The sequence below is a fragment of the Halichoerus grypus genome, chromosome 6 (genome assembly GCF_964656455.1).
Source record: "Halichoerus grypus chromosome 6, mHalGry1.hap1.1, whole genome shotgun sequence".
In the NCBI taxonomy this organism is placed as follows: domain Eukaryota; kingdom Metazoa; phylum Chordata; class Mammalia; order Carnivora; family Phocidae; genus Halichoerus; species Halichoerus grypus.
The window spans coordinates 170,722,061-170,734,675 of NC_135717.1; the positions used below are offsets into that span (position 1 = coordinate 170,722,061).

Sequence of the window (12,615 nt, forward strand, 5' to 3'; positions counted from 1 at the left end):
TTTTTTATTTGGGCACCTGGGTGTCTCAGTTGGTTAAGTAACTGCCTTCGGCTCAGGTCGTGATCCTCTCTGTCTCTCTCTCTCAAATAAATAAATAAAATATATATTTTTTAAAAGATTATTTATTTATTTGAGATAGAGAGCACAAGTTGGGGGGGAGGGGCAGAGGGAGAGGAAAAAGCAGGCTCCCCACTGAGCAGGGAGCCCGAATGAGCTGCTTGATCCCAGGACCCCAGGAACATGACCTGAGCCGAAGGCAGACACTTAAACCAGCTGAGCCACCCAGGAGCCCCCCTGTCGTGTGAATCTTGAGGGGATGTTTGAAACTGCTCGGTCTGGTGCAAAGAATTAACTCATTTGATCATTAACTCAGCTGATCTGAGAACTTATGTTATACACCAGACACACTGGGGATACTGGATACCATGGATTTTACTTGAATTTTCTCACAGAAAATAAGGAAATAAGATGACAGTCTTGTGGTGATTGTTAGACCTCTGATCTCTAGTAATTGGTGGTTTGGCTGGTTTTTCTTCCTGGGCTATTTGGGTGGGTTTATTATGTCTTCTTTCCTCTTCTAGTCTCTTTTGTTTTTATATTAACATGCTTAAATTATACTATCAAGGGCAATTTTGTTATCTGCTCTTATTTTCCCATTTAACGTTAAAAAAATTTTTTTTTAAATTTTTTTTAAGTAATCTCTACACCCAACGTGGGGCTTTGAATGCATAACCCCAAGATCAAGAGTTGCACACTCCACTAACTGAGCCAGCCAGGTGCCCCTCCCATTTAACATTTTTTAAAAAGATTTTATTTTTTAATTAAAATTTTTATTTATTTCTAATTTTTTAATTTTTATTTTTTAAAGATTTTATTTATTTGACAGGGAGAGAGACAGCGAGAGCAGGAACACAAGCAAGGGGAGTGGGAGAGGGAGAAGCAGGCTTCCCGCTGAGCAGGGAGCCCGATGTGGGGCTCGATCCCAGGACGCTGGGATCATGACCTGAGCCGAAGGCAGACGCTTAACGACTGAGCCACCCAGGTGCCCCTAAAATTTTTTTTTAAGTAATCTTTACACAACGTGGGACTCAAACTTAGGACTGCAAGATGAAGAGTGACATGCTCCACTGACTGAGCCAGTCAGGCAACCTCCTGTGTAACATTTTAATTAAGGGCATTTGGGTGGGCTGCAGGCTGGCTGAGAAGACAACACTCAGGCCTTCTCAAAAATTAGATTGGATTCAGTTAACCAGTGATCTGAACTCCAGGATTTGAATCATCCAGGAATCAGGATCTGGGCAGACTGTGGGGTAACCACCTTCTGTTCAGCCGCAGACAGGTACCCAGGTACTTACTGCTCTCTTCCCCTGGCATTTGATAACCAGAAGAGTCTCATGTCCTTAAGTGGAAGCACAGGTACAGTGCCTCCAGATTGGTGATGTGAATCCTGGATAGATGTGAGCACTAGCTGACTGAAATTGCATAGCATAGAGTCTGACGTGAAGAAGGTACTCAGGAAATGTCATTTTCCTTTCTGAGCCTGGGAGAGTTCACCAGCCAGTCAGGGAGCAGGCTGACATTTGAGGAGGATGCTGTTGTTTTGGTTTGCCTGCCATGGAAGAGAGTATATTCTGAACTTAAACCCCAACCAAAGAATGGGGAATGAGTCAGCATAAAAAATAAATAGGAAAAGTTGGGGCACCTGGCTGGTTCAGTTGGTGGAGCATGGGACTCTTAATCCTGGGGTCATGAGTTCAAGCCCCATGTTGGCATAGAGTTTACTTAGAGAGGAAGTAAAATAATAATAAAGTTATATAATGAAACACTGTGTGGTTTCTTGGGTGATGAGTTTAAGGTGGTTTTTATTTTCTTTTGGCTTTTGTGTATTTTTTCAAGGGTTTTTTTTTTAAGATTTTATTTATCAGAGAGCACAAGTGGAGGGAGGGGCAGAGGGAGAAGCAGACCCCCCCACTGAGCAGGGGGCCCGACGTGGGGCTTGATCCCAGGACCCTGGGATCATAACCTGGGGCAAAGGCAGACACTTAACCAGCTGAACCACCCAGGCACCCCTTTTTTCAAGTTTTTAATGCCATTTTTATTTAAATTTTAGAATATTTGTATATTGCAAAGATAGTACAAAGTTCCCATATACCACACTTGATGTTCCTTATTAACGTCTTGCATTAGTATGGTATAGTCATCACAGTTAATGAACCAATATTGGTACATTATCAAATAAAGTCCTTAGTTGTTTTTTTTTTTTAAAAGATTTTATTTATTTATTTGAGAGAGAGAATGAGATAGAGAGAGCATGAGAGGGTCAGAGGGAGAAGCAGACTCCCTACCAAGCAGGGAGCCTGATGTGGGACTCGATCCCGGGACTCCAGGATCATGACCTGAGCCGAAGGCAGTCGCTTAACCAACTGAGCCACCCAGGCGCCCTAAAGTCCTTAGTTTTTAGCTAATGTCCTTTTTTTGTTCTAGGATTCCCATATAGAACAAATTACATTTCGTCATGATAGCATTTTAAGTACTGGGATTCATATATATTACTTGCAAGGTATGTTCTTTATCAGAGGTGTGGTCTAATGGACAAAATTTAGTGCAAATTTAGCTAATCTGGAACATAACTAGAAGTCAAGACAGAATTTGGGGACCATGACTGACCCGAGTGTTTCCATCCACGAATGATGTAGCCTTTCGTTGCTGTGGCTCTAGGGTCTTGAGAAGTTTAAAACCATGGGAAAGTGTTATGCCTCTCCCACGGCTTTAAACACTAATTGTTTAACTAGTAGTTTCGCTTTAAACTTTAAAAAGTTGTCATTAGGATAGTGCTGATTGTAGAGCACAGGCCGGGTGTATTTAAAATACATAAAGCAGTGGTGCCTGGCTGGCTCAGTCGGTGGAGCAAGTGATTCTTGTGATCTCAGGGTTGTGAGTTCGAGCCCCACGTTGGGGGTAGAGGTAATTTAAAAATAAAATCTTTATAAATTTTTTTTTTTTTAAGATTTATTTATTTGACAGAGAGAGAGACAGCGAGAGAGGGAACACAAGCAGGGGGAGTGGGAGAGGGAGAAGCAGGCTTCCCGCCAAGCAGGGAGCCCGATGCGGGGCTCGATCCCAGGACCCTGGAATCATGACCTGAGCCGAAGGCAGACGCTTAACGACTGAGCCACCCAGGCGCCCCTAAAAATAAAATCTTTAAAAAAATAAAATATATAAAGCAGAAATGCAAACATAAAGAACAGATCTCAAAGGGATTCATTCCATAGTTCCTTAAATAAGTTACTCATTTCTTTCAAGAAAGGGGTTAAATCATACTTCATGTTTAGAAAAGCATTTCTTTAGTGATAACCTGGAGGAAATAGGTATTTATAAGATATCTTGTTTCTGATCCAGATGTCATACTTTTTTTTTTTTAAGATTTATTTATTTGAGGGACACCTGGGTGGCTCAGTCGGTTAAGCGTCTGCCTTCAGCTCAGGTCATGATCCCAGGGTCCTGGGATCGAGTCCCGCATCGGGCTCCCTGCTCCGCGGGGAGCCTGCTTCTCCCTCTGCCTCTGCCTCTCTCTCTCTCTGTCTCTCATGAATAAATAAATAAAATCTTAAAAAAAAAAAAAAGATTTGTTTATTTGAGAGGGAGGGGGAGAGGGAGAGAGAGTCCTAAGCAGACTCCTTGCTGAGCGCAGAACCTGATGCGGAGCTCGATCCCAGGATCCCGAGATCATGACCTGAACCGAAATCAAGAGTCGGCTGCTTAACAACTGAGCCACCCAGGTGCCCCCCGATTTCATACATGAACACATTTTTTTTCAGCACCCTACTCTACTGGGAGTACAACGGTGAACAAGCCAGTCGGCCCTCCTGGAGCTTATGGAGCAAAGTGCTGAATGGCTCCTCAGTAATGGGATATATACCGTTTAACATCTGAACACATGCAAAGTTCATTAAGTACCACTGAGAAAAGGTGCTCTTGAGATGTAACTTCAACAAATCCACTCTGCTTCCCTTGGCTTTATCATCTTGTAATCCACCCTTCATCATGATGCAGATGCTGCTCTTCCCACCAGCTTGGTGCTTGGCTGAATTTCTTCAGTATGCCTGGCTCCATCCACCCTTCCTGTGGCACAAATTGAGAAAGGCTTTGCCTTGAGTGGCATCCTAGGAAGCTTTTAAGAATGTGGCATTTTTCTTTCTCTTTTGTTCTCTAATGGAGGTGAAATGTGTATATAGAATTCTCACACAGAACTTACAAATAAGAAAGTTTCATAGAATTGTTAGCTAGTCTACCATTTTTTAAAAGGGAAGTACTGGTTTTCTATCTCCTGTGGCTGTTGGACCTTCCCAGTATTTTTTTTTTAATTATCTCTACACCCAATGTGGGGCTCGAATTCACCACCCTGAGATTATAAGAGTCGCATGCGCCACAGAATGAGCCAGCCAGGTGCCCCTGGCCTACCCAGTATTGATCTTTTTCTTTTTTTTTTTTAAGATTTTTTAATTTATTTATTTGACAGAGAGAAACACAGCGAGAGAGGGAACACAAGCAGGGAGGAGTGGAAGAGGGAGAAGGCTTCCTGCCAATCAGGGAGCCCGATGCAGGGCTCGATCCCAGGACCCCAGGATCATGACCTGAGCCGAAGGCAGCTGCTTAACGATTGAGCCACCCAGGCGCCCCAGTATTGATCTTTGATAAATGTTCCACTGGAATGCCAGGGGAGGGCTAGAAGCTTTATTTAGCAAGTGTTGACAAGTTCTTAATTCCCTATTAAGTGTGTAGGGAAAGTTGCAAAAATGAAATGCTAATAGTTTATTGTAAAAACCTAAGGGGACCGTGCTGAAGCTAGCATTATTTAACCATTGAGTTTTGACACTGCAGCTGACATGACAACTGTCTCAAGAAATTGTGTTCCCCCACAAAGATAAACTTAAGAAACATAGCCCCTGCAACAGTTATGAGATGAGAGAAAAGGATGTTACCACACTAAAAAGGCTGGAATTCATTGCTCTAAGGCAATGGGTTGGGGGGGGGGCGGCGTTGTTCAGTTTAACAAAGCAGAATTTGAGAAGGAAAGTGAACTTGGCCCCAGAAACTGGGTGCAGATCTCTGCTCTGCCACTTACTAGTTTTGCCAGTGCACTCTGTAAAATTCAAATGATAAAATTCACCCAGCTTTCACAGGGACGTCAAATAACATGAAATTGCTTTGCAAAGTGAGCATAATACAGTGAGGTCACAACTGAGATTGCCTTGCTATCTGTGTGGACGATGGTTCCATTCCTTGGCCCAGGCATCACTCTTTTGGAACACCATTGGGAACCCATGCTTAGGTTAATAAGCAGCTCTAAAACTAAATTTATCTCTTCAGGGTAGGGAGAAATTTCTAAAAGAACATTCCTGAAATACTATTGTAGCTTTTGATGACCTTCCTAAAAGGTGGTAAGCACGTTTTCTTTTTCTTTTTTAAGATTTTATTTTTTTAAAAGTAATCTTTACACCCAGCGTGGGGATCAAACTTCAACCCCAAGATTGAGTGCCATGCTCTACAGACTGAGCCAGCCAGGCACCCCAACACATTCTTTTCAGGATAGAATCTGACATCTACTAGGACCTGGATATCAAATGGGGATGGGCCTGCTACCTTCCTGGACTGTTCATTTGTACTGTACTTTAACATTTTCTCAAACAGCATCTAGTTCTCACAACCATGAGTTCACATTCTCATTTTATGGATGAGCTAAGCGTTAGCATGGTTGAATGACCCAAATGCATCCTCTGACTACACCCACTGCATTATACATACCTGGAGAGTGAATTTCTCCGGCAGGCCCTCAACCAAGTTTGTTCCAATTTGTGGCTCCTTGCAGGGCCTGTGACTTGTGTAAGAGTGGTTCAGGCTGGTCTAGGGCTGGTTCTGTACACCTGTGAAGAAGGCACTTAAATATTTAGAAAATGAGCATCAAGTAAGGGCCGCTCTTTTTCCAGAGTCCTGCCCCGTTAATCCCACATATTTTTTTTTTTTTTCTTAAAGATTTTATTTATTTGACAGAGAGACACAGCGAGAGAGGGAACACAAGCAGGGGGAGTGGGAGAGGGAGAAGCAGGCTTCCCGCCAAGTAGGGAGCCCGATACGGGGCTCGATTCCAGGACCCTGGGATCACGACCTGAGCCGAAGGCAGACGCCCAACCGACTGAGCCACCCAGGCGTCCCATGTATCCCGCATCCTTAACCACTGGTGCAGCCCATATTGCCCTGAGCTCCTCAGGCTGCAGTGCAGCCGAAGGCCAGTGGGTATCGCTGGGCTTCGAAGGGCTTCTGTGCGCCCCCTTCCCCCCCACCATGTCCGCCGGGGGACCGAGTCTCAGCTTGGAAAGGAGCCTCGTGTGTGCGGTCCGGGAGCGCGCAGACCCCAGCGCCGCCGCAGTCCACTGGCCCCGGAGAACTACAGCCCCCAGCATCCTCAACGGCAACCCCCCCCTCCCCCGCTCGGCTCGGCGCGCGTGCGCGGTGGCGCCACCGAGCGCTGACTGGGTCTGAGCTGTGGAGCCGCGAGCCGACCGGGCTTGGCATTGAGGTGGGGGGCCACCGGCGGCGGCCGGGCAGCTGGACATCCCGCGCCGGGCAGGTGAGTGTGCGGAGGGAGAGGTCGGCGGAGACTCGCTGGGTCTGTGGAGCCCGGCGCCCTTACCTGCCCCTCAGGTGGGGTCGCGGGGGCGGCCATGGACCGACCGATTGACGGACGGACTGACGGGCAGGCGAGGGGAGAAGCACCGCCCGCGGCCGGGAGAGCAGCGGGGCCGGACCTCGCAGGTGCCCGCGTGGGAGGGGGCGCCGGCCGGGGGCGCCAGGCGCGGGCTCCGGCGGTGCGGGTGCGGGGCCTGCGGGGCGGCGGCGGGGCTCGGACCTGCGTGTCGCTGAGCCCCCGCGTCCCCGCCCGGGGCGGGGGCGGCCTCCCCGCGCGACCAGCGGGAGCGGGGGCCACCGGCGCCCGAGCCTCCGTGTCCTGGGGGCTCGAGCCCGAATACATACCTCCCCCTCAGCAGCTGCGAGCGGTTTTACAGAAACCGCACCTCGGGCGGGGGAGGCTGGGGGGACTGTTTTCTTTTTCTTTTCTTTTCCTCGGGGACATTTAAGCTGCGGGCTCTTCCTCAGGTTTAACTTGTGACTTGACGTTGAAGATTCAGGTGCGGAGTCAGAACACAGGCTCGGATTCGGGCCGAGACTCGCTGTAATGTGTGTATTTTAACATTGGGGAAACTGAGGCATGTATTAGCCGAGGTCACTCAGTAGAGTAGTTAGGATTGGAATTCCGAAAATTATACTTAATGATCCAGGATGCTTTTTATATGGAGGAAGAAAAGATGTTTTAAAGTTTCTTTTCTGCGACGGGTGACTGCCGTAGTTTCCAGTCTTGTGCTGCACGTGAAATTTGTGGTGGGTTGCTGGCTTTTTGGGTTTTGGTGGGTTATTAGAAGTGTCCTGGGGGGGGGGGCGCCTGGGTGGCTCAGTCGTTATGCGTCTGCCTTCGGCTCAGGTCATGATCCCGGGATCCTGGGATCGAGCCCCACATCGGGCTCCCTGCTCAGCGGGGAGCCTGCTTCTCCCTCTCCCACTCCCCCTGCTTGTGTTCCCTCTCTCGCTGTGTCTCTCTCTGTCCTATAAATAAATAAATAAATAAATAAAATCTTTAAAACAAACAAACAAAAAGAAGTGTCCTGGAATATTCTTTACCCTTTTTCTTTCTTGGTAAACTCAAGTTCCTGGTAAGACTCTGATTCACAAAAACCGAATTTCCAATTTTGACTTGTTTACTTGTAGCTTTTATTTTATACATATATATATGTTTTTTGTTTATTTATTTTAGAGGGAGCAGGCCGGGGGAGGGATGGAAGGAGAGGGAGAGAATCTGAAGCAATCTACGTCCTCAGCACAGAGCCCCATTTGGGGCTCGATCCCCCAACCCCAAGATCACCACCTGAGCCGAAACCCAGTCACACGCTTAATCACCTGAGCCACCCAGGTGCCCTTACTTGTAGCTTTTAGTGATTATGTTTGTAATTAAGTTTGTAGATACATGGGGCGCCTGGGTGGCTCAGTCGTTAAGCGTCTGCCTTCCGCTCGGGTCATGGTCCCAGGGTCCTGGGATCAAGCCCGAGTCGGGCTCCCTGCTCAGCGGAGAGTCTGCTTCTCCCTCTCGCACTCCCCCTGCTTGTGTTCCCTCTCTCACTGTGTCTTTCTCTGTCAAATAAATAAAATCTTTAAAAAAAAAAGAAAAGTTTGTAGATACACATACATTTCCTACTTTTCTTCCTCATCATCTTTTCCTTATCTTCCAGTTTTCTCTGAACTCTAATCAGTAATTATATCATCTTTGTTTTATATATTCGTTTCTGTTCTTCATGATTGATTTGTAATCGATTCTAAATGGAAGTCAGTATCTTTCCTGTATTCCGATAATCCTAGCTATATGTAGCCTTTTCATCACTAATTGTCACAGTAGCCTGGGCTTTAGTCCTCTTCCCTGTGTCCCTTTTTAAGCATGGAGATGTGTGATTCGGTTAGGAGGAGGGTGTGAGGTGTTTCTGTTGATCAGATATGGTAACAGGTGAACATGACCCATGATCAGAGCATTAACTTTAGTATATGTGCTGCTGAAGTGAGCACGAGAGCATTAACTTTAAAAGGCTGTGAACAAAAATTATTTTAATATAAAAAAAAAGCATACCTAATCTTGTGAATTTGGAAACTTGCCAGATGACAGAAAAGTTGGTGTACTGGAGTAGCACCTCACAGAAATGAATCTGACATGAAGGTGAAATATTGAGAAAGGAACTCAGGAGAGAACTATCTCTCTCTCCCTCTCTCTCTTTTTTTAAAGATTTTATTTATTTGAGAGAGAGGGAATCTGAAGCCGACTCTGCACTGAGTGCAGAGCCCCATGCGGGGCTTGATCCCACGATTGTAAGATCGCAACCTGAGCTTAAACCAAGAGCCGGACGCTCAACTGACTGATCCACCCAGGCGCCCCGAGAACCATCTCTTTTATCATACAGCCATCTTTCTGTGCCTGGGGTGGATGCTGGGAACACCTTGTTGGCTTAGGAAGTTAAACAATGTTCTGTGTGTTTGTGTTTTCGGTTTCTCTCTTCCTAGTTCTCAATGAGTTTTGGCAGGAGCCCAGAATCTTGTACATTTGATGATTTAACATCAGTTTCATCTGCTTGTTCTCCACATTGTCTCTATTTCCTCAGCTGGTGACATCAGTAATTTTCCATAGTAGCCATTCATGAGCTCATCCAGACTGTCACAAAGAAGTGGAATAGCACAGAGGGTGGTACACACAGAAGAAATAAGGATCCTGTTTCTTTGCCATCACATATTACATATAGACTGAGATAGGAAATCTGCATTGAAGCACAAGCTATGTAGGAGGGGTTAGAACACCAGAGTCCGGGCTTCTGCATACAGTAATAGTCATCGATACCGTTTATTGGATTACTTCTGTTTGCCACATGCTGTCATTGTCACAGTGAGGCGTAGGTATTATCGTTCTCATTTTATGTGTAAGTTGTACAGATTTGCCTACAGACATAGTAAGTGACAGGGCCAGAATTCAAATTCAAGCCTATCTGACTCTGCCGTCCCTGTTCTTTCTACTCTGCTGTACTACCTTACCAACAAATATATTCAAATTTTTCTCATTCTTAAAAAAGTAAAAAACTTTCCTGTGATCACATTTCTCCTTCAGACTACTTCCGTTTCCCTCCTTTTCCTTTCTCGACTTGTTCTTGAAGAGCAAACACTATTCCCCTCTCTTTCTTTGACTCCTTAGTTCAGTGCAATCTAGCTTCCACCCTCTACTCTGTCGAAATGTTCTCATGAGCTCCACTCAGCTACTTATTGACTATTTGCTGTACCATCTTCTAGACATACAAAGAGGCTAAGACATGGTTCTTGCCCTGAGGGAGTTTAGGGACTAATGAAGGAGAAAAAGAATTTAATTCTTGTCAGTATGATGTGTTAAACTGCTGACCCAGCAGTCTTTGCTGTTGGAAGTTGGGGGAAGAACACTTCACTGAGAAAGTGACACTGAACTGCCAACAGAGAGGAACCCTAAATTGTTGCAGACAGGGCTGTCAGGACTGCATGTTTAGGTGTGGACTTTTAGGAGAAGCTGTATCTTGCCAGTGGGAGATGATACAGTCAAAATACATAGTGTAGGTTTTAGAGTCTAACAGACCTGGGAACTGAGCCTCAATTTCTTTTTTTAAAATACATGCTTACAATGTAAGCTCTATGAGAGTAGGGTCTTTATTTTTTCACCACCTCACCTCTGTCTTCTAGAACAGTGGTAGGTGATCAATAAATATTTGATGAATGAATACCTCATAGGATGTTGTATTCAGAACATGGTAGTACTCTCAGTACCATAAGACTGAATGAAGCTTACTTTTAGTGTGGCTTATGAACTGATTTTGAAGACACTATTGTTTGAATAGTATACGTATAATCACCTCTCCTTCTTTTTGAACATTAGGTTCCTTGATGGTCATAATTCATAAATGAGGAGTGACATTTACTTTTTTTTGGTAGGCACAGTTAACTGGGTCTTCTAACATTATGCCTCTCTCACAGCTATAAACACATTTCTACTTTTTCTCAGTGTGATGCAGGTATTCTATGTGTGTTTTTTTCCTCTGCTAATGTGAATTGTTTTGGGAAGTTAACTTCTTTGGAATCATTAAATAACTTTGTCCATAAGAGTAACATTAGAAATGAGATTAAGGGGTGCCTGGCTGGCTCAGTTGGTGGAGCATGCAACGTTTGATCTTGGGGTTATAAATTCAGGCCCCATGTTGGGTATAGAGATAACTTAAAAATAAAATCTTAAAAAAAAAAGATTGAAAGCTCTAATCAGAAGGCTTACCCCTGGGAAGGGCCTGATTTCCAATAGGGCTAAGAGAAGACTTTTTCTTAACAAAATGATAGGAGTATTCCTGGTCTTTTCTAGATAGCTGGTTAGGCTTCTAGTAAAATTCTCAAGATATGTATCAGCAGTTCATTTCCCTCTTCTTATGTTTGAGCTTCATTTGTAAATATCCTTAATTTGTGTGACTTGAGTTTAGGGTTAAAGTCCAAATACCACCTTTTTTTTTTTTTTCCACTTCAAGTCTGTGGAGTATAGTAATTAAGAGTACCTACAATGAAGTTCAAATTCTGCTCTACCACTTTAAACTTTGAAAACTTGGGGCGCCTGGGTGGCTCAGTCATTAAGCGTCTGCCTTGGGCTCAGGTCATGATCCCAGGGTCCTGGGATGGAGCCCCGCATGGGGCTCCCTGCTCCACGGGAAGCCTGCTTCTCCCTCTCCCACTCCCCCTGCTTGTGTTCCCTCTCTTGCTGTGTCTCTCTCTCTGTCAAATAAATAAATAAAATCTTTGATTCAAGTGCTATTAACTTACCAGTGCCTCATTTTGCTCATTTGTAAAATTGGGATAAGTACTACTACTGTTACTACTACCACCAGTCATAGTATTACTAATATTTATTGGGTGTTTATTATATACTAGGCATAAGAATTTTACTAAGAATTTTACTTGTATTACCTCAGTCTTCACAATCACCCTGTATATTATTAGAATTACCCCCACTTAAGGTGAGGAAACAGTCACAGACTTGCTAACTTGTTCAAGGTCACACAAATAAGTGACGGAGTGAGGATTTGAACCTGGGTAGTCAGACTCCAGAGTTTGTGCTCCTAACCGTCTACTTCATAGGGTTGTTTTGAAGATTACCTAAAATAATCTCTGTATGCGACAGATGGTCAATAAGTGTTGGCTACTATAGTTAGCTTTGAGTTTATAAAGCTTTTCACATACATTTTCTTATTTGGTTGCCACAAGTACAACAAAGTGTTGTTGTGACCATCACTGTCTTACAGATAGGAACTGAGGCAGAGTTTGGTAGCTTGCCCAAGGTTCATACAGCAAGTGTGGGGGGAATACCTTGACTTTGCTCCTCCTCCATACCTGATTCTTATGTTGGATTTGAGGCATCACATTTTGAGAGAGTTTAGTGTACATAAGTTGTTTTGGTCGGCTCAGCATCTAGTCTAGGTTTTTCTGGGAATAGCAACTCCGTTTTGCTTTGAGGAAACAGTCCATCGCTAACCGAGTTAAGTGGTGGGCACATGACCAGGTTAGGCCAATAGATGTTAGGCAAACAGATGTGTTCCTCCTTTAATTTGAATCTTAGGTTGAATGACACGGTGACAAACCTCCTTCATCACAACCATGGATTAATTCCTAATATGTGGCTATTGGAGCTGCTTTGTGTTTGTTTCCAAAGACCTGATTTTTTTTTTTTTTTTTAGGATTTTATTTATTTATTTGACAGAGACACAGTGAGAGAGGGGACACAAGAAGGGGGAGTGGGAGAGGGAGAAGCAGGCTTCCCTCTGAGCAGGGAGCCCGATGTGGTGCTCGATCCCAGGACCCTGGGACCATGACCTGAGCCGAAGGCAGACACTTAATGTCTGAGCCACCCAGGCGCCCCTCAAAGACCTGATTCTTTAGCTTTTCCTCAGTTCTGTGCCCTACCTTGTATCTTTCCAA

The 12,615-nt window shown here is 44.8% G+C and overlaps 1 protein-coding gene across 3 annotated transcripts in view; it reads left to right on the plus strand.

Annotated features, from left to right (window-relative positions):
• Nucleotides 1-6,495: 6,495 nt before the first annotated feature.
• SGSM3 (small G protein signaling modulator 3) overlaps nt 6,496-12,615 on the plus strand; it is a 47,772-nt gene continuing 41,652 nt past the window's right edge. For 2 of the 3 annotated variants that reach the window (XM_078076669.1, XM_078076670.1), the window contains exon 1: nt 6,502-6,628. The gene's annotated coding sequence lies outside the window, so the exon portion shown is untranslated. Of the gene's footprint in view, nt 6,629-12,615 lie in introns of all 3 variants that reach the window. The other variant, XM_036078573.2, reaches the window with a different exon arrangement.